The following is a 21,340-nucleotide window of genomic DNA, read 5'->3' as shown; positions in this document are numbered from 1 at the left end:
ACGTGACGTGTAGGACGGCAAGCTTGGGTGAGGTCCTCAGCCCCACCAGAGCCTAGAGGAGGCACCAGGAACTCCTTAGCCTTGAGGAGATATGAAGAGTGGAAGGTTTCCAGACATTCTGCATTGAGTCATCTTGCAAATGAGTCATCTCACGAAAACCAACCTGGCCTTTCCTTTAGGTCTGCAGCAGAAACAAGCAAGCAAACAAAACCTCATGTAATTTTCAATACCTTGACGTTTTTCTTCCCCAAACAGGTGGAGAGGCTCCTTCCCAGGTCAGATTCCTTTGGTTTTCTGGGACAAAACTTCCTCTAGGCAGAGCAGATAAAGAGGTGTCTATGCAAGAAGCGATGAGAACACTGCCGGAGCCCAAAGTCAACACCGTACCTGGGCAGCTGGACTCTGGCCGGGGGAAAAGGGGAGCCCCGTGACAGGGGTGTGTAGCTCTTCAGTCTAGTCCTTTGTCACCCACAGTCACAAAAACACCTGTGTCTCTTAATTGTCTTATCACTAACAGCACATTTGCTGCTTCCAGTTCAAGTTCTTACGCAGCAAGGAATTCGATCAGACAAGCCCATCATTCGTGTGGCTGCAGTTCTGCGACCAGACTGTGGGTGTGAACAGACTGCTCTCAAGTGTTGGGTGAGCAGACAGGTGTGAATGTGGGATGTTTGTCTGTGTGTTGGAGGGTGAAGGAGTTAGAGGAGTGTACCTAAAAGCCATCATTGATATTGGGGAATAAATATTTTTAACTGGGAGACACATTTTGTAATTTAAAGTCAGCTTACTAATATGTTTTATTCCTTAAATTCAAGTTTCCTTGTATCAGTTGCCTTGTATGTCACCACCTTAAAGCTACAAGGGCAACAAATCATCTTACAGCTTATTTTTATGCATTTGGAAAGTCATCTGGTTCTAGAAATGTAAAGTCATTGCACCAGAGGATCTTTTACCGCCTAACAATGTCAGTGCTAGTGATGCTTCACTCTAAATCCCAGTTTTAAAATCCAGTCACACATGGGAACAACTTTTGGCAAATTTTGAAATTATTTTAGCACCATATTTATTTTTTATGAGTTAAGCAAATTTTTCCCTTTTTCCAGTTTATTGAGATTTAGTTGACAAATAAAACTTGTATATATTTAAGGTGTACAATGTGATGTTTGATATGCATATGCACTGTGAAATAATTATCACAGCCAAGCTAATTAAGATGCCCATCACTTTACAGTTACCTTTGTGTGTGTGTGTGTGCGCGTGTTGTGAAAACATTTAATATCTACTCTTGTAGCAAGTTTCAAGTACACTATATATTAGTATTATTTTTTAAATGTTCTTTATTTACTTTGAGAGAGAGAGGGAGAATGAGCGGGGGAGAGGGGCAGAGAGAAAGAATCCCAAGCAGGCTCTGCACTGTCAGCACAGAGCCCAACACAGGACTCAATCCCAAAACGGTGAGATCATGACCTGAGCCAAAATCAAGAGTTGGATGCATAACCAACGGAGCCACCCAGGTGCCCCCACAGTACGTTGATATTAACTGTAGTCACCATGCTATACATCAGATCTCCAGAACCTATTCACTCTGTGTAACTGAAATTTTGGGCCATTTGACCAATGTCTCTCCCATTTCCCTCTCCCCCAGCCCCTTGCAACCACGATTCTCCTCTCTGCTCTTTTAGATTCCACATATAAGTGAGGTCATGCGGTATTTGTCTTATTTCACTGAGCATAATGTCCTGCAGGTTTATTCGCATTGTCACAAGTGGCAGGATGGCCTTCATTTTTATGGCTGAACAATATTCCATTATTTATATATATAAATATAGGTTCTATATATAATATTTAAGACATAGGTTTTATAAATATAATATTTAAAATTTTCTTTACTCATTCACTCATTGACAGACACTTAGGTTGTTTCCATATCTTGGCTATTGTAAATAATATTGCTATGAACATGGGAGTGCAGATATCTCTTGAAGATATTGGTTTCATTTCCTTTGAATGCATATGCAGAAGTAGATTGTTAGATCATATGGTAGTTCTATTTTTAATTTTTTGAGGAACCTCCATATCTGCACCAATTTTCATTCCCACCATCAGTGCACAAAAGTTCCCTTTTTCTACATTCTCGTCAACACTTGTTATTTCTTGTCTTTTTGATTCTAGCTATTTTAACAGGTGTGACATGATATCTCATTGTGGTTTTGATTTACATTTCCCTGATGATTAGTGATCTTGGGGATCTGTTTATGTTGTTGGCCATTTGTACGTCTTCTTTTCAGAAATTACTATTTTGGCCTTTGCCTATTTATTTTTCTATTGACTTGTTTGAATTTTTTCTATATTTTGGGTATTAACCTCTTGTCAGATGCATGGCTTGCAAATATTTTCTCCCATTCCACAAATTTTTTCTTCACTCTGCTGATTATTTATTTTCTTGTACAGAAGCTTTCTAGTTTGATGTAATCCCACTTGTCTATTTTTGCTTTTGTTGTCTGTGCTTTTGGGGTTATCCAGAAATAAATCCATGCATTTACAGTCAACTGATCTTTAGCAAGTGCCAAAAACACACAGTGGGGAAAGGATAGTCTCATCAACAAACAGTGTTGGGAAAACTGGATATCCACATGCAAAAGAATGAAATTGTCCCCATATCTCACACTATATACAAAAACCAGCACAAAATAGATTAAAGACCTAAATGTAAAATCTAAAACCATAAAACTACTGGAAAGAAAAGTTTCACGACATCAGTAGGCAATGATTTTTTTGGACATATTTTTTAATACATTTTCTATTGAATTGTTGATATGTAATTTATGTGCTTGATATTATTAAGCCAGATACTTAATCCACCTAAGCAGAAGTTGGTTGTCCCATGCGCATTGAAGGACTCTTGTGTCACTGTTGGCACTGAGTCTGCAAATGCTACAAAGGACCCATAATTCAAGAAATACAAGTGTATGGGATGCCTGGGTGGCTCAGTTGGTTAAGTGTCCAGCTTCAGCTCAGGCCGTGATCTCATGGTTTGTGAGTTCGAGCCCCACATCGGGCTCTGTGCTGACAGCTCAGAGCCTGGAGCCTGCTTCAGATTCTGTGTCTCCCTCTCTCTCTGCCCCTCCCTTGCTTGCTCTCTGTCTCTCTCTCTCTCTAAAAAATAATACACACTAAAATTTTTTTTTTAATGCATTTAAAGACTAGTGGGTCCTGGAGTGCCAGGGTAGTTCGGTGGGTTAAGGGTCAGGCTTCGGTTCAGGTCATGATCTCGCAGTCCATGAGTTCGAGCCCTGTGTTGGGCTCTGCTGACACCTCAGAGCCTGAAGCCTGCTTTGGATTCTGTGTCTCCTCTTTCTCTCTGCCCCTTCATAGTCTATTTGTCTCTCTCCCAAAAATAAACATTAAAAAACAAACAAATAAATAAATAAATAAATAAAGACTAGTGGGACCAGTTGACCACAGCGCCAACCCTAAAATGCCAACAGGTATGATTGTAGCAAACATCATAACCTGTTCAACTTATTAAGGGTTGGCAAATAAAGCAATACAATACGGGGGATTTGTTGTTTGCTTTTTTCATTAAGAAATAAACATCACAGTTCACGCTACAAGAATATATTTACATCCTTGGGATTGTTTGCAATGGTATAAAATGTTACTTGAGAGCACGTGAATGAATTACGGGTGTATCACTAATACCAATACTTAAGCTTTTCATTGAAAGTATCGGAAACAAAAAACAAAAAACCTAACATCTTCCCAAATTTACTATGTTATAGTCCATCAAATCTAGTTAAACATACAACAGTGCCAACTATTTTTATGATTCCAAGTACACATGAGTAGATGCAGAATTCAGTGACAATTTTAGTGAGTTTGGTGATTCCATGGGCGTGCAGCTAGGTTAATCCAGCTGACCCATGTTCTTCAGGCATAAAGAGGCAACCATGATGCCAGTATACTTGAACACTTTATTTAAAGTTTTTCAACTATGCAAAGACAATTTTCGACATGGTTCATACATAATGCATAGGCCTTACACAAAACCTCACATCTCTGGTTGGCATAGTATTTCCATAAGAGTACATATCAACCCACCTCTTACCGATGTTCTCTCTTGAGAGAATGGCAAGATGGGTCATGATTTTTGTTTTATTTTTTTAATTTTTTTTTTAACGTTTGTTTATTTATGTTTGAGAGAGAGAAATAGAGCATGAGCAGGGGAGGAGCGGAGAGAGAAGGAGACACAGAATCCAGAGCAGGCTCCAGGTTCTGAGCTGTCAGCACAGAGCCTGATGCAGGACTTGAACTCACAAACTGTGAGATTATGACCTGAACCAAAGTCACATGCTTAACAGATTGAGCCACCCAGGCACCCCAAGATGAGTCATGATTTTTAAAAACACCCAGCAACTACTCATAAAGGAGATTCCATAATGAAAATGCTCAAAACGTCTTTAAGAAACATGTGGTAAGTATGAGTCTTTGGCTGCTATGGTTATCAGAGTTAACCTTGCCTCGGTATTTCACAAAAATTATCCAAAATGATGTATACCAGAATTCTCAACCTTGACAGGACAGACATTTTGGAGCAGATAACTTTATTTGGTTGGGGGGGTGGAAGGAGGGGGACTTTCCTGTGCTTTGCTGGCCTAATCACTAGGGGCCAGTAGCTGCCCCTCCCCACTTGTGACCATCAAAAAAAAACCACAACAACATAGACTTTGTCAAATGTCTGATGCGGGGCCTTGTCAAGTGTCAAATGTCTTGTTGAAAACCACCAGGGTACTCTTATCTGGGGCACAAAAGTAGAACACTTTGTGCTTCAACTCAATTCAATTCAATCAATATTTGCCATATCTGCATATAACTATGGTAGGCATGGAGATTTCGGTCTATCAGGAATGCTTACTGAGTAAAATAGGGGTTTAGACCATGGGCTCTGCAGTGTAATTATCTGGTTTAAATTCAGACCACCCCATGTACCAGCTGCCTGTCACCTTGAACAATTCACTTCATCTCTGTAAACCTTGGTTTATTCACCTGGGAAATTAGAGTGATAATACCACCTGCCCCATCCAGTGGCTTTGAGAATTCTCTGAGAGAATAAATATAAGACATTTAACATGGTACCAGCACATAAAGTGTCTAATAAATGTTGGAGGAGCATGGGAGGAAGCACACAAGAGGACAATGGTAGTTGCAGCATCTGTCTCCAATGTCAGTAGAACGAGTGAAAAGGAAGTCATTCGTTAGCGTGTTACTGGGAGAACAGATTCATTTGAGTTAGGTGTGTGTGCGTGTACGCCCAAACTTTCATGCAGGCTGTGTAGTGTTTAAAAGATTCAATCCATAACATCTATGTTTTAAGATGTCAAGTACACTGGGGCGCCTGGGTGGCTCAGTCCGTTAAGCGTCTGACTTCGGCTCAGGTCATGATCTCACGATTTGTGGGTTTGAGCCCCGCATCAGGCTCTGTGTTGATGGCTCAGAGCCTGGAGCCCATTTCATATTCTGTGTCTACCTCTCTGTCTCTGCCCCTCCCCCACTCATGCCCTGTCTCCCTTTGTCTCAAAAATAAAAAAAACATTAAAAAAAATTTTTTTTAAAGATGTCAAGTATGTTTGGGGAGGGGTGGTTACCTTTAATAAGCCAAACTACGAGTGAAATTTGTCTTTACTCTGCTTAGAAAGATCATCAATACTCACTGAACTTTGAAGTTGAGGTCACACAAATGTTGATCTAGGAGCCAATGTTAATATTGCATGGTTTTGGTTTTTTAGTAGATTCTATTTTCTAAAGATTATTCCGTAAAGATGGGAGGGTAGACCCGAGGATAATTAATCCACGCACCTGTTAGGAGGAGCCATGATTCCATGCCATGCTTTGCTCTTCAGTTGTACCACTTGTTGTGACTTAGAGGTACCACCGTGGCCAAAAGAAAAGAGCTCTGTTCAGTCCTGACCTCTGGCTCTGGAGCGTAGACAACTTAGCTATCAACTGAACCGTAAGAGAAAGAGCTGACATTCTGGTCACTTCACGTTAAGCAGAACCAACATGTAAGGCTGGCCTGAGTCTATGTGGCTACCTCTTGAACATATGAAAAAGATTCCTCTTCCTAATGCCCCCAAGTACCCCATCTCTCCCTGGCAAATCTGTATAAATCTTTTAAACCTCAACTCCAAAGTAGCCTAAGCCTTGAGGACTCTCCTAGGTCCCTTACCCACCTCCAATTTCTCAGGTCACTTGGTCCAAATAACCAATGCGGTATTGTGATTATTCGTCAGTGGTTCGGTTTCCCCCACTGAGAGGCGAGCACTTCATGGCTCTCTTAATAGGCAGGACAACTAAATGATTTGATTGACATTTTATGGAAGAGAATATAGCTTTTCGTTTTAACAGATTAACACTACACTAGGTTCAACTATTATTTTACTTCCAATGAAATCCTTCAAGCCTTCTGAGCAAGTGAATGTTTTCCGGCAGAATCACCTAAATATGAAAATAGCCACTGTCCATCAAAACAGAGCAATCCCCCCTGGGTGACCAGCTGTGAGACTTTCATGTAGATGGGTTTCTGGTTCTCACGGCAGATGAGGACAATATTTATTAAATGCCCGCTACATGTCAGGCTATGGGGGATGATCAAACACCTGCCAGACACAGTGAAGAGGCTAGTGGCCAGCTCAGCACTGCAGAACTGGCAGGTGACTGAGCTGAGCCCAAGTGCCCCCTTCACACCAAGTGCCCCCGACCTTCACTGAGTAAGCACTTCTTCCTTGGTTCCTCCCTTCAGGCCAGACTATAAATGTTCCCGAGAAATCCTCTCTGGTTACATCTAAAGTCTTCCTGTTTGGGGCACCTGGGTGGCTCAGTCGGTTGAGCACCTGACTTCAGCTCAGGTCACGACCTCACGCTTGGTGGGTTCGAGCCCCACGTCAGGCTCTGTGCTGACAGCTCAGAGACTGGAGCCTGCTTCGGATTCTGTGTCTCCCTCTTTCTCTTCCCCTCCTCTGCTCACATTATGTCTCTCTCTCAGAAAAAAATAAACATTAAAATTTTTTTTAAAATAAAATAGAGTCTTCCTGTTTGAAATTCAGTTATTGGCATGGACGCCCCAGTTAGCCTTGCTTAGGAATTTGGAACATCTCCAGTATCCCAGTTTGCTGTGTTCTGAGCTTTGATTCTGTTCTGGTACTTCTAGAGCTTTTTCAGAGCTTAGGAATTGCTGTGAACTTTCTTCCCTAACAACCCTGTATGGCTGGGCTGTCACGTCCTACCTTTGAACAGTGCAGTGAAAAAGGCACATGGCTCCTTTCCTTTCCATCCCCACTGCCAAGGACACATTTCCTGGGCCCCGTGCTGTCTTCCCATCCAAAAACCGGCAACGGGGTTTTTTAAAGGTAAGTTCCAATGGGAGAACAACCAGGCCTTTGATTCATTCCATTCATCAGGCTGGTCTGCCCTCACCCAGGAGGGAGGGTGCACTTCCGATGAGTCCTGTGAGCTCCTGGGATCTCAGATCCCCTCCCATAACAGGACGATGTTCTAATGCAAACACAGAGAAGCAAGGGGGCTTTGCTCCAACTTTCTTCCACCTGCCCGCCCTGTGCCACCAATCTCAAACAGGAAAAGAAGTAATTTTCATTCTCAGCGTTTTCATGCCCTTATGGAGTTCAGGCTTAGTCAGTCTCTAAAACACCAGTGGTCCTCAAACCACACAAGGGCATTTTTGTATAAAATGCTTTGAGCAGAATATTTTAAAGGCAGTACAAAGAAGTGGAGAGATCATATTACAAGCTCCTTTCTTTTATCTCTGCATTTAGGACACTATTAGAACATTACTAAGGAAGATCCCTTCTTTCTCCAATGATTAAAAAATTCAGAGGTGGACCCTAGGAAAGATGAAAATGAATTAGCCTCAGAAATGACAAGAATTGGACGCCAAACTATCCTACGTGAACGTACGCAGAGTAAACAGAATAGGAAGTATCTGATTTGTTCTGCTTTACAACAAAACCGCCGAACAGAACCTAACATCGAATTTCACCAACACCGTCTTCTCCCTCGGACTCCAAACTCGCTGGTGCTCAGTCCCACCGGAGCACTTCCGGGAGGGATCACTAGCTCCGGGAGGACCACAGGAGCTTTCTCCATGTGGAATGAACGGGACACAGTAAATGTCAGACGCTGCCTGGAGCTGCATTGTCTTCAAATAGTCACAGCTGACACAGGCATTTGCAGCAAAATTGTGCAGTGTCCAGATCCGCCCTCCTCTACAGGGAGGCTTAACTGGCTCATATGTATAATAAAGTGCCCTGACAAAGCGGCCGTGTGTACAGATACAGAGAGAGCAGCCTGGTGCCACCCAGGGCACATCCTTCCGTACCCTGAGCCAGGGACACGAGCACTGGAAGGCCACCAAAGCGGAATCATCTTCAGTCCCATGTCTCTCCTGCCTGGTTGGTTGAGCTTGCTGCTTTGTGAGTTTCCTCATGCTGCCACCTGCTACTTCGGAGAACAGGACTTCCCAACTTGCTGCATATTAATATGCTCTGCTGTTTGTTCCAGTCGTTTCCAGGAAGTCATTTCTATTTGTTTGTTTGCTTGCTTGTTTGTTTGTTTGACAAAAGGGAAAAAGGACGGGACAGAGAGAGGGAATTAAAACATTACCCTAATGGTATTACAGTTCATTTGGGGCCCGGGTATTCTGGAGAAGATATTCCCACAAATGCGCAATAATCTGTGGTTACTGTGAATGGATATGGATTCATGCACATGTAAATTACTTGTGGGTAACTGTCCATTGGTAACACACATACACACGCAAACACATCTCATTCTTTTTCAAATTTGTGGACAGGCAGCAAGTTTTAATTTAGATGAAGAAGATTGAAGCAAATGCAGTTAAAGGAGTAAAATGTTTAAAGTTAATCATTAACATGAATATTACCAGTTAGTTACCACAATCCTAATGTCTCTGTTGTCACTAGGTTTAAAAGCACTTAGCAGACAGCCCACTATAAAAAAAGAAGCAGACTTCCTGACCACCAGACCTGCAAGGCAATCCCTTTCAACTTGGCCCCAGGAAATGTTAATCCTTCACTTCCGGAAATGGAGTTCTCTGCCTGAGCTAGGATTGCCCTCAGCTCTGATGATAGATCTGAGAGAAGGACCACTACCCTCAAACCGTTTCCCTGTCCACTGTGGGAGGGTGTGGAATTGCCTGTAACACAAAGAAGAACATTCTAAGCGCTGGGAAGCATGGGCTGTAGAAAAATGGCACTGGGACCCAGGAGGGACAGTGCTGGTTGGTTCTGTCTGCTGTGGCTTTGGCCAGAGCCAGAGCTTGTCGGGGAGGGAGGCTTTTCACAAGCAGACACTAGAGATGCCAGGGAGCCTCTAAAGTGAGCAGTATGTTCTGGGCTGTAGATAAATGAGAGCACGAAGTAGGTGTCATGATATGTTTTGGTCAAGGTCCAAGCAGGGAAGCAGAACCAGCCCAAGACATGTGCAAGAAGACATTGGTTACAAGGAATTGGCTCGTGGGACTGGAGGGATGGTTGAACCAAGTCTGAAACCCGAAGGGCAAGGAGTTAGTAAGAGAAGGTCATGGGTGAGAGGTTGCTGAAGGGCACAGACCCACAGTGCTTCGCTTCTTTCTGGGGAGTCTCAGCCTTACTGGAAGCCAAGTGACCAACACAAGCCAACACGGATTCCCCAAGATAGCCTGTATTTAAAGTCAACTGAGTAGGTATTTTAATTATATCTCAAAATCCCTTCACACCAAGAGCTAGACTGGTTTGGATTCAATCACTGGGATTACACCCTCACCAAGTTAACACATCAGAAAGCCATCACATGGGGGGCTACTATGATTGCTGTTGGCATCAGTAAATTGAGGCACCAGACTGTGTGAGTCTGAACTCTGGCTCCGTCACCAACTGCTAGTGTTGTGTCCTTGGGCCAGATACTCAACTGCTTGGCATCTCACTTTCCTGCGATGACAGGAAATGATGGACAGTACTTACTTTATAGATGTACCATAAGGATTAAACCTATCAGGTTCTAAGCTATAAGTATTAGCTAACACATGGAAAGTGCTTCGGAAAATACTGAAGAATGATGAGCACTCCGTTAGGTGTCCACACATGTCACAGGCATGTATGTGTGACAATGCATGTGGTTAATGTGCCCAAAGTTCCTTTAGCAAGCTGATGGCAAAGCCAGGTCTAGAATAGAGGGTCCCAGAACCCAATCCTTTGGTAGCTTGCTTAGTCAGCATCTGTTATGCTTAGCAGTGTGGAGATTTTAAAAAGGGGTAAATAGAATGCCTATCTTTGTTAAAATTACATTCTAGATGAAAATCTGAGACAGTATCCAACAATACGTCACATGTCAAAAGAAGGGACTAGAAATGGCCCTTGAAGATCTCAAACGGGGAGAGATCACTTCTCCTTGAGTCAGTGTGCGGAAGACATCCTGAGGAGGCATGAAATCTGGGGCTTAAAGAACTGGCAGGACTGGAGAGGTGGAAAAGAGAACAAAGTGGAGGGGGGGGTGGCAGCGGGCGGTGACATGGGCAAAAGGCTCAAAAGCCAGGAACTTGATCATGGCATCTGGTCAGCAAGGAAACCCCCAAAATGCCAAATGTTCAACCCTAGATACTAGATAATGCAGCTTCACCTAGGAAAGAATTAATTTACCATCTTGGGTCTTTGTATAGAAATCCCAAAACACAGTTCCACAAGCTTAATACCACACCCAGGAATTCAAAACACCTCTGTTCATGACTTTTTTTTCCCCACGGAGTTAGGTTGCCTTTAATTTTTCTCCAGTGGTAGGTTTTAATTGAAGTAATAAATTCAGCAGCTGATATCTTATATTTTAAAAAATAGCTCCACCAGCTTGGCACAGCTGGAGGATTTTACTTTACAAAATCTATAACTAGAAAACTTTGGCTTTGCCTTTTGTACTCGAGATACGATAGAATTAAAGAATCCAAGATCGCGAAGCCTTTATGAATAACTCAGAATCTTTTGGTCCCCAGCAAACATTTGCTTTACTTTCTGTGTGCCAGCATTGGGCTCTGACACTTGAAGGTTTAATGGTGCTGAGTGCTCTTAATTCAGGATCATCTTCAACCCCATGCACACGCACATGATCTTCTCAGCTGCTCTGTGTCACTTCAAGTCTGAAATCTCAGAAGTCATTCGCTTTCAATATGACGGAGTCTATACAATTTATTTTAACAAACATTTAATTGACATTTACCAAGGACATCCCAAATAATAACTCCTTTTTGTCCTCATAACAAACCTACTTGGTAAGAACCCTAAGTATGCTCCTTTTGCAAACGAAGGAACAAAACACAAGGTGGTTGAGTCACTTCTCCATGCTACACCCCACAGGAGAGGCGGCACTGGGATTCAGATGCAGGGTGTCTGGCCCTTGAGTCTATACTCTTAACCACCATGCTGCCTGTCATATTGGTCACTAAAGAGTAATAGAGGAATACAAGCAGTAGTATAGCTTTTTTCCCACATGCTCAGGAAGGGTCAAGACATTGGGAGGATGGCTGCCCAGTTTGGAAAATCTATTCTCAGTTATTTCTCTCATCCGCTTGTAAACAAAGGAAACTGTTCTCCATCACCACAGCATGGCAACGATGAGACATAAGAAAGGACACTACCAAAACATCTGATTACATCTATATCCCCATGAAGAGAAAATAGGCATTCCTAGGGCTAAAATTAAGCAATGGGACAATTTATAGCTCATCTTCGAGGAACAATCTCAAGAACACCTTGAGAGATATTGAATACTCTGAATAAATGTTTAATAGTGTTCCTGTGGATTCTGAATTTTCCCTAACAGGTCATAAAGGTCCTTGGACAAAAACGTGACCCTCTAGGTGCAGATCTGCCTGGAACACAGAATACAGGATCACTCTAGTCTGGACCACCCAGGAAAGGAAGAGGAATCCAGTCCAGAAGTCATGTGCTCTCACTCAGCTTGGCTAGGGCCTTTCACCGGTTCCATGCTATGAAGAATTCAAAAATTTACACCAGACTTAAACTGTATGTGATTTGTTACACAGCAGATCTTGTTATCATTACGTTGGTGCAAAAGGAAAAGCAGGCTTGATGAGTCCACTTAAAACAGAAACCCCAGGAACCTGGGTGGCTCAGTTGGTTGAGTGTCTGACTTCAGCTCAGGTCATAATCTTGCAATTCATGGGGTTGAACGCTGCATTGGGCTTGCTTCTGTCAGTGTAGAGTCTGCTTCAGATTGTCTGTACCACCCTCTCTCTACAATACATTGTTCTCTCAAACATACATTTTAAAAAGCATTAAAGGGGTGCCTGGGTGGCTCAGTTGGTTGAGCGTCCGACTTCAGCTCAGGTCATGATCTTGCAGCTCGTGAGTTTGAGCCCCGTGTTGGGCTCTGTGCTGACAGCTCAGAGCCTGGAGCCTGCTTCGGATTCTGTCTCCCTCTCTCTCTGCCCCTTCCCCACTCACGCTCTGTCTCTCTGTCTCTCTCTCTCAAAAATAAATAAACATTAAAAAAAAATTTAAACATTAAAATAATAAACAAGTAAATAAACAAACAAACAGAAACACATATTTCAGTGACAAAAAATAGTTCACTGGAGTTTATTTTGAACTGAAAATCATAAAAACAAATTTGTTTTGTTTATACTTATCTTTATGTTAGGTTCTTATTAAACAAACAACTCATCCAGTATTAATGGGGGAAGATGTCACAACATGACATCCTACATCTTATATTCAATTTTGTTGGTGCAGTCAAAAAGGTTCAATTTTTCAAAAAGAAAAAAATCAGAGCCCTCCCTAACACTTCACGTATCTTCGTTATCTTTTAAAATACTTATCATGTCACCATTTTTGTCAACTTTCCACTCTTCACTTGTTAACCGGAATAGCCCTTTCAGATGCTCATTTTTCAAGGGCTGTGTCCAAGATTTGAACAGTTCTCCAACATTAATTTCATCACCTTCATATAACTCTGCCTCTATTGCAAGACTCACCAATTGACTCTGCAAATATATTGCATACATTTGCATAGCAATGTCTGATGTAATAAAGACAATGATAAGAAAGGAATGGGGTTTTCATGAGGACTGGTCATTCCTCTGTTGATTTAGGGACTATTTTTATGTTATGATGACTTTTATTTTCTCTAAGTAGACTTGTAACTGAGAAGACCAAGTTAATAAGAACAGACAATAGAGATCTCCTGTTGTGACACTTTCCTATGGGATCCTTTTTATTGTCATCATGAAGACCTGTGATAGAGAAGCTCCAGGAAAGTCACAGTCTAAGTATCTGGATCACTTAAGCCTACCTCCAATAGCTCTCTAGCAACTTCCATTTCCATTAAGATAACCAAGAGCATACACTCAAAAGTACCCAAATACTGAGGCACCTGGGTGGCTCAGTCAATTGAGTGTCAGACTCTTGATTTCAGCTCAGGTCATGATCCCAGGGTCATGGGATTGATCCCCGGGTCAGGCTCTATAATGAGTGTATCTACTTGAGATTTTCCTTCTCTCTTTTTCTGTCCCTCTCCCCCACTCATGCTCTCTCTCTAAAATTAAAAAAATAATAATAAAATTAAAAAGCACCCAAATATAGAACTATTAAAAGTTATATATAATATTCATCTTAAAATCTTTTTCTAGTTAGCCTGGAAAGAATTTGAAGGAAATTCTCACATACCAAAAATGATGACAAATCCTGAATAGAAATTGGTAAACAAAGAATAAGGCTGAAAGATGCAGCAATCTGCTAATCCCTGTACAGGGGAAACAGAAAAGCAAGTCTAGGATCTGTACAAGGCATTAAGTCAGATCAAGACCATGACATAATAAACACCAAAATACTTGGAACACAACACCCACAATAAGAAGACAGTCTGAAGACTACTTCAATGTTTAGTCTTGAATGGAGGGGGGAAATTCCACCATAAGAATTTCAAATCACATTCTGGCCCTCACGGCATTAAGGCCAGCATCACACTACCTGTGCAGCTACTGTGACCCGTAGTGTTTCTCTCCACAGGCACAGTGCAACAACCTTAAACCTAGACCCCAAAGATTTCCTAAACACAAATTTCCCAGTAATATGTTTCACAGCTCAAAATCAGGTGATGCATACAATGATATAAGCCACTGTGAATAACACCAACAAAAGCAACAGACCCCAAAAGCAAACCCACAAAGAAATGGAATCTAGAATTGTCAAATATGAACACAAAATATACCTGTCTGGTACATTTGAAGAAATTAAAGAAGATATTGAATTCATGATGAAAAACTACTGAAAAATTATTACAATTTGATAAAGAACCAAATGAATCTTCTAAAACTGGAAATTGTATAAGATAATATAATACATTTTTAAAAATAGAGTTAGAATGCAAGAAATAATTAAAAATGAAGATTAGGCATCTTTGAAGAGAGAATAGGAAACTGGAAGATAAATTTGAAGAAATATCTCAGCATGAATCATAGAGACATAAAGAGGGAAAGAAGATATTAATAAGTAATATAGAAATATAGAAGATATTAATGAGTAATTAGAAATGCTAGAGTCTACCATACATCTAATTGATGTTTCTGAAAGAGGAAATACAATGGGGAAGAAGAAATATTTGAAGAGATAATGGTTGAGAATTTTTCCAAATTATTGATAGATATAAATCTTCAGTTCAAGAAATTCCAAGTAAGAAAATAAATACTGAAGTACTAGAGAACAATAGCATATTAGTTAGTAGAGGTATGATTAGAATTAAGGCAGTCTAAGCTTCCTGTAATACTTAGGACTAAAGTAAATATATTATTTAACTTTAGACTTTGTTAAATTAAATATATTTATATTGTTTTAGGGAAATTATATAAGATAGAACATTCCACCTCCAACTGGTAGAGGGGAAAATTATGAGAGAAGAGGAAGAAAATTCTAGTCAATCCAAAAGTAAGCAATAAAGAAGAAAAAAATAGCAAGAAAAAGCAGAACAAATAGAAAGCACAAAAATAAGATGTTAAAAATAAATAAAATACACCAATAATTGTAATAAATGTAAATGGATTAAAATCATTTAAGAGACACAGATTGTCAGACTGGATCTTTTTTAGAAAATTAGAGAGTATGTTTACTATACTGGAATTAAAATTTTTAAAAAATAATATATACAGTATTCTGGAGACTCACTTAAGACAGAAAGACTAAAAAAAGTTGAAAATTAAAAGATATACATACAAAATACTAGCCAAAAGAGAGTTGGCATTAATAATAGGAAAAATAGTTCTTTAAAGCAATAAATATTAGCAGAGATAAATGGAGTCACTACACTGTAATCAAATGATCGATATCATTATTTCTTTCAGGAGAACAAAAAAATCCTAAACTTGTATGTGTTAAGATAACTTCAAAATGTTTTTGAATAGAAGCACTCCAAGTGAAGTTGACAAATCTACTAACATAGAGGAACGTTTTTGACATTCCTTTCTAAATAACTGACAGACAAAGCACTAAAAAATACGTCTGAAAAAACGGAGAATATTTGAACAATACAATTAACCATCCTGATGTGTTTCCTAAAACTACAAAATTCTTTTAAAGCAAACATACAACATTTATATAAATTGACCATATCTTATGCCATAAACCAAGTTCCAACACATGTCTAAAAATCATTAATACACAAACCCTGTTCTATAGCCCAATACAAATAAGTTAGAAATCAATACCAAAAAGATGTTTTAGACCTACATGTATAAAGTTTTAAAAAATCTTGTTAAATAGCCTTAATTTAGAGAAATAAAACATGAGTAAGAATAAGAAATACTCCGAACTAAACCATCATTAATATATATTATATATCATTTTTTATTATAAACTTTTTAAATGTTTATTTATTTTTGAGAATGCATGAGTGGGGGAGGGGTAGAGAGAGAGGGAGACACAGAATCTGAAGAAGGTTCCAGGCTCTGAGCTGTCAGCACAAAGTTCTATGCAGGATTCAAATTCATAAACCATGAGATCACGACCTGAGCCAAAGTTTTATACTTAACTGACTGAGCTACCCAGGTGCCCCTTTATATCAAATTTCAAAACTTATGTGTTATACCTATATACCATTTAAAGAAAAATTTATGGGCTTAAATGCTTATTTTAGGGAAAAAATCTTTTATTTTAAGTTTATTGGGGGGGCAGGGGAAGGGGCAGAGAAAGAGGTAGAGAGAATCCCAAGCAGGCTCTGGGCTGTTAGCACAGAGCCCCACTTGGGGTTCAATCTCATGAACCACGAGATCATGACCTGAGCTGAAATCAAGGGTAGGATGCTTAACTGACTAAGTCACCCAGGTTCTACTAGGGGAAAAAAAGTCTTAAAAAGGCTAAAAGTTAATGAATTAAGTATACAACTTAAGTAATTCTATAAAGAACAACAAAATAAAACTTTTTTTTAGTGTAGAAGGGTAAGACCTTCTACAACAATAAAGGTAAGACCAGAAATTAATGAATCAGAAAACAAAGATACACAAAAAGAGAATTAAGGAAACCAAAAGCTGTGTTTTCACAAAGGCTTAAGACGTGGACATTTGTCTTGCAAGATTGTTCAAAAAGAGAAGCTGTGTAAATAAGAAATATTCAGTGCTTAGGCAAACCCAAGCACAGACATCAAGATTCAGTGGCACTCGGTTAAAGTATTTTAAGATATGAAGGCTAGAACACAGGGAATTAGAAGCTTAAATGCTGCTAGAGATTCTGAAAGAGACTTTCCAGGCTGAACTTATGAATATGATTCCAATAAAAATTTAGAAATACCCCAAGGGGAAGCCACTCTTTCTAAAGCCACTACTGGGCCTACAAGTTCAGAACGCACTCCCACAGCTGTCATCAGAGGATCAGGAGCTGATGTCACCACCACCGCCACACGGCCTCCTGTAACCCAGCAGCTTGGGCATAGACACTGGAACACTCTGCACCAAGGCACTCAAACAGCCAAAAGTGGGAAGGAAAATTGTCTGTTTCACTCACACCTTCCAAATTTCACACCACTGTGTCTAATTAGTGAAAACTAACTTGTTTCTCTAAATAGAAGGAGAAGGGTTGAGAGAGCCAATCTACACACAAATCCCTCAACTGGTGCATTCTTTAGCGTTTATTTCCATCGGGCTATGGATTGCTTCTCACAAACGCTGACAATGCCTAAAATTAAAAGAGAGAACTTCCCCAACTTCCTAAGACTCAAGATAGAATAATTTGTTTAAACTTCATCTGTCCATCTGTCAAATAAAACTAGCGGCACAAGAATGATTTTCATTATCATCAGCTGGAACAATACTGAAAGTGCAAATGAAGAATACATATGAAGAATTATTAACATTTTTCAGGCAAGGGACATTTTTTTTTAGAAAGGTGATAGAATTTTTATGAAACTCTTTTTAAGTCTGCTGTGTGTGCCGATTTATCCATCTGAAGAGGTCAATAAAGTTGCTTGGGAGTTAATATAAATCCAAGAAAAGCAAAACAAACCTCTTCCCCAAAACTTCATTTGGTTCAAAGTCCTAGCCACAGAATGATACTTCAACATGAAAGGGAACACAGATTGCACATCATAATCAGCATGAGCTGTTCTGTCTCCTATCACACACCAGACACACGGCACTGAAATACAACACAGCATGACACGAATATTTGCAGCTGCCCTTTGTATTAGTTTTCTGTTGAAACCACAAATTTAGTGATGGGATAAAACATGCCCTTATCATCTTGTAGTTTCTGTGGATCAAGAATCCAGGCACAGCTTAGCTGGATTCTCTGCTCAGGATCTTACCTAGTTGTTGGCAGAATCTTTTTTTTCAATTTTTTTAAAAATTTTTATTTATTTTTGAGAGAGAGTGCAAGCAGGGGTTGGGCAGAGAAAGAGGGAGACACAGAATCTCAAGGAGGCTCCAGGCTCCAAGCTGCAATCACAGAGCCTGACGTGGGGCTTGAACTCAAGAACCATGAGATCATGACCTGACCCAAAGTCAGATGCTTAACCAACTGAGCCACCCAAGCACCCCTGGTAGACTCCATTTCACTGCAGCTGTAGAATCACATTAGCTTGCTTCTTCAAGGCCAGCAGGGGAGAGAGTCTCTGACTTCCTCAGTCTCTGACCTCCAGAATTTGTTTTAAAAAGTTTGGCTGATTAGGTTCAACCCACAGAATAATGTCCCTTTCAATTACTTTAGAGATGACTGATTAGGGACCTTAAATACATCTGCAAAATCCTTCACTTTTGCCAGATTGTATTGGTGAGAAGCTAAATAAATGTCCTTGACACACATAAGAGGAGGGAATTACACAAGGGTGCGGAGAATTCCACCCACCACACCCTTAGGTGAAAAAATAGCAAGAAAGCCTCCGCACACTATCCATGCTGGGTTTATGGCCAACATTGTATTGCGACGTTGAAATAAGTGTCAGTCTCTTGGGGAATATTGATTATTGTTGTTCTAGCTTCTGGCCTTTTTTAGTTGTTCTTTTAAAACACATTTTCCTCCTGGGGCACCTGGGTGGCTCAGTTGGTTAAGCATCCGACTTCAGCTCAGGTCATGATATCGCTGTCGGTGGGTTCGATCCCCGCATCAGGCTCTGTGCTGACAGCTCAGAGCCTGGAGCCTGCTTCGGATTCTGTGTCTCCCTCTCTCTCTCTGCCCCTTTTCCACTCAGGCTCTATCTCTCTGTCTCTCAAGAATGAATAAGCATTCCAAAAAATTAAAAGAAAAAAAAAATTTTCCTCCTGGCTACAGCATACTAACCACTGTGCTAAGTACTGGTGTACAAAATTAGCAACAATTCTTGTCCATGAGAACACATAACCAAAACCACTTTATCCTGTCAGCTGCACAACAAGTTGTTTTTTGTCACCCCATAAGTCAATTGCTTTGATGCATTACTTGATGTTTTTCTGAAAAAATAAAACAAAAACAAAACAAAATAACTTCCTCTAGCGTGACTAGAGGTGGCCACTAAACCTATTATATCATGACTATGAACGTCGATCCCAAGGCCAGTGCCCCAAACAAGATGATCAGGAAACCATTCTTAACCTTATTCTTTTTTTTAATGTTTTTTAAAGAGAGAGAGAGTGTACATGAGCGGGGGAGGGGCAGAGAGAGAGGAGGACAGAGGATCCAAAGCGCGCTCTGCGCTGACAGCAGCAAGCCTGGTGCAGGGTTCGAATTCATGAACCACGAGATCATGACCTGAGCTGAAGTCGGGCTCTCAACCAACTGAGCCACCCAAGCACCCCTGATTCTTTTTTTATGAACATTTTTTAATTTAAATTTTAGTTAACATACAGTGTACAATATGGGTTTCAGGAGTACAATTCAGGGATTCATCACTTACATACCAGACCCAGTACTCATAACAAGTGCCCACCTTAACACCCATCACCCATCCACCCCATCTCCACCCACCTCCCTCCATCAACACTCAGTTTGTTCTCTATAATTAAGAGTTTCTTGTGGTTTGTTTCCCTCTCGTCTTTTCCATCCCTTCCCATACGTTCATACGTTTTGTTTCTTCATTTCCACATATAAGTGAAATCACATGATATTTGTCTTTCTCTGACTGACTTATTTCACTTAGCATAATACATCCTAGCTCCATCCACATCATTGCCAATAAGATTTCACTCTTTTTTGATGGCTGAGTAATATTCCATTATATGTATGTATATCACATCTTCTTTATCCATTCATCAGTCAATGGACATTTAGGCTCTTTCCTTAATTTGGCTTTTGTTGATAATGCTACTATAAACATTGGGGTACATGTACTCCTTCCAATCTGTGTTTTTGCATCCTTTGGGTAAATACCTAATAGTGCAATTGCTGGATCATAGGGTAGCTCTATTCTTAGTTTTTTGAAGAACTTCTGTATTGTTCTCCAGGGTGGCTGCACCAGTATACACTCCCATCAGCAGTGCAAGAGGGTTCCCCTGTCTCTGTAACCTTGCCAACATATGTTGTTTCTTGCGTTGTAAATTTTAGCCATTCTGACAGGTGTGAGGTGGTAACTCATTACGGTTATGATTTGTATTTCCCTGACAACGAGTGATGTCAAGCATCCTTTCATGTGTCTGTTGGCCATCTGGATGTCTTCTTTGGAAAAGGGTCTATTCGTGTCTTCTGCCCATTTCTTAACTGAGTTAGTTTTTTTTGGGGGGGGGTGTTGAGTTTAATAGGTTCTTTGTAGATTTTTGGATACCTACCCTTTATCAGATATGTAATTTCCAAATATATTCTCACATTCCATAGGCTACCTTTTAGTTTTGCTGATTGTTTCCTTCATTGCACAGAAGCTTTTTATCTTGATGAATTCCCAGTAGTTCGTGTGTGTGCTTGTTTCCCTTGCCTTCCTCAATGTTTCCAGTAAGAAGTTGTTCCAGCCAAGATCAAAGAGGTTGCTGTCCGTGTTCTACTCTAGGATTTTGATAGTTTCCTGTCTTACATTTAGGTCTTTCACCTATTTTGAATTTATTTTTGTGTACAGTGTAAGAAAGTGGTCCAGCTTCATTCTTCTGCGTGTTGTCATCCAGGTTTCCCAACACCATTTGTTGAAGAGACTGTCTTTTTTCCATTGGGTAGTCTTTCCTGACTTGTGGAAGATGAGTTGACTGTATAGTTGTGGGTCCATTTCTGGGTTTTCTTTTCTGTTTTTGTGCCAGTACCATACTGTCTTGATGACTACAGCTTTGTAATATAGCTTGGAGTGAAAATTGTGATGCTTCCAGTTTTGTTTTTCTTTTTCAGGATTGCTTTGGCAATTCAGGATCTTGTGTGGTTCTGTACAAATTTTAGGATTGTTTGTTCTATCTCTGCAAAGAATTCTGGTGGTATTTTGATAGGGATTGCATTAAACGTGTAGATTGCTTTGGGTAGTGTAGACATTTTAACAATGTTTGTTTTTCCAATCCATGAGCATGGAATGTCTTTCCATTTCTTAGTATCCTCTTCAATATCTTTCATGGTTTTCAGAGTACAGATATTTTACCTCTTTAGTTAGGTTTATTCCTTGGTATCTTAACCTGATTCTTATATGATCGGTAAGAACAATGATCTCTTTCAAACCAACGATGCAAACAAAGATTCACAGCCTTTCTCTTCTAAAATTCATCAAGGATAAGAGAAAACTGCTTCAACAGAAAACTGCTTGTGAGCACATCAGGAAAAATTGTGAGTTTTATTACCCAGTGTTAAACAAACCAAAACTACTGTGCAAGGCTGATAAACCAGCACTCTGGATTGGTAAC

This window comes from Lynx rufus, unplaced genomic scaffold (genome assembly GCF_022079265.1).
Source record: "Lynx rufus isolate CCGP_SWC_20201006 ecotype Redwood Valley unplaced genomic scaffold, mLynRuf1.p SCAF_32, whole genome shotgun sequence".
Lineage (NCBI taxonomy): Eukaryota > Metazoa > Chordata > Mammalia > Carnivora > Felidae > Lynx > Lynx rufus.
This window is presented reverse-complemented; position numbering follows the sequence as displayed.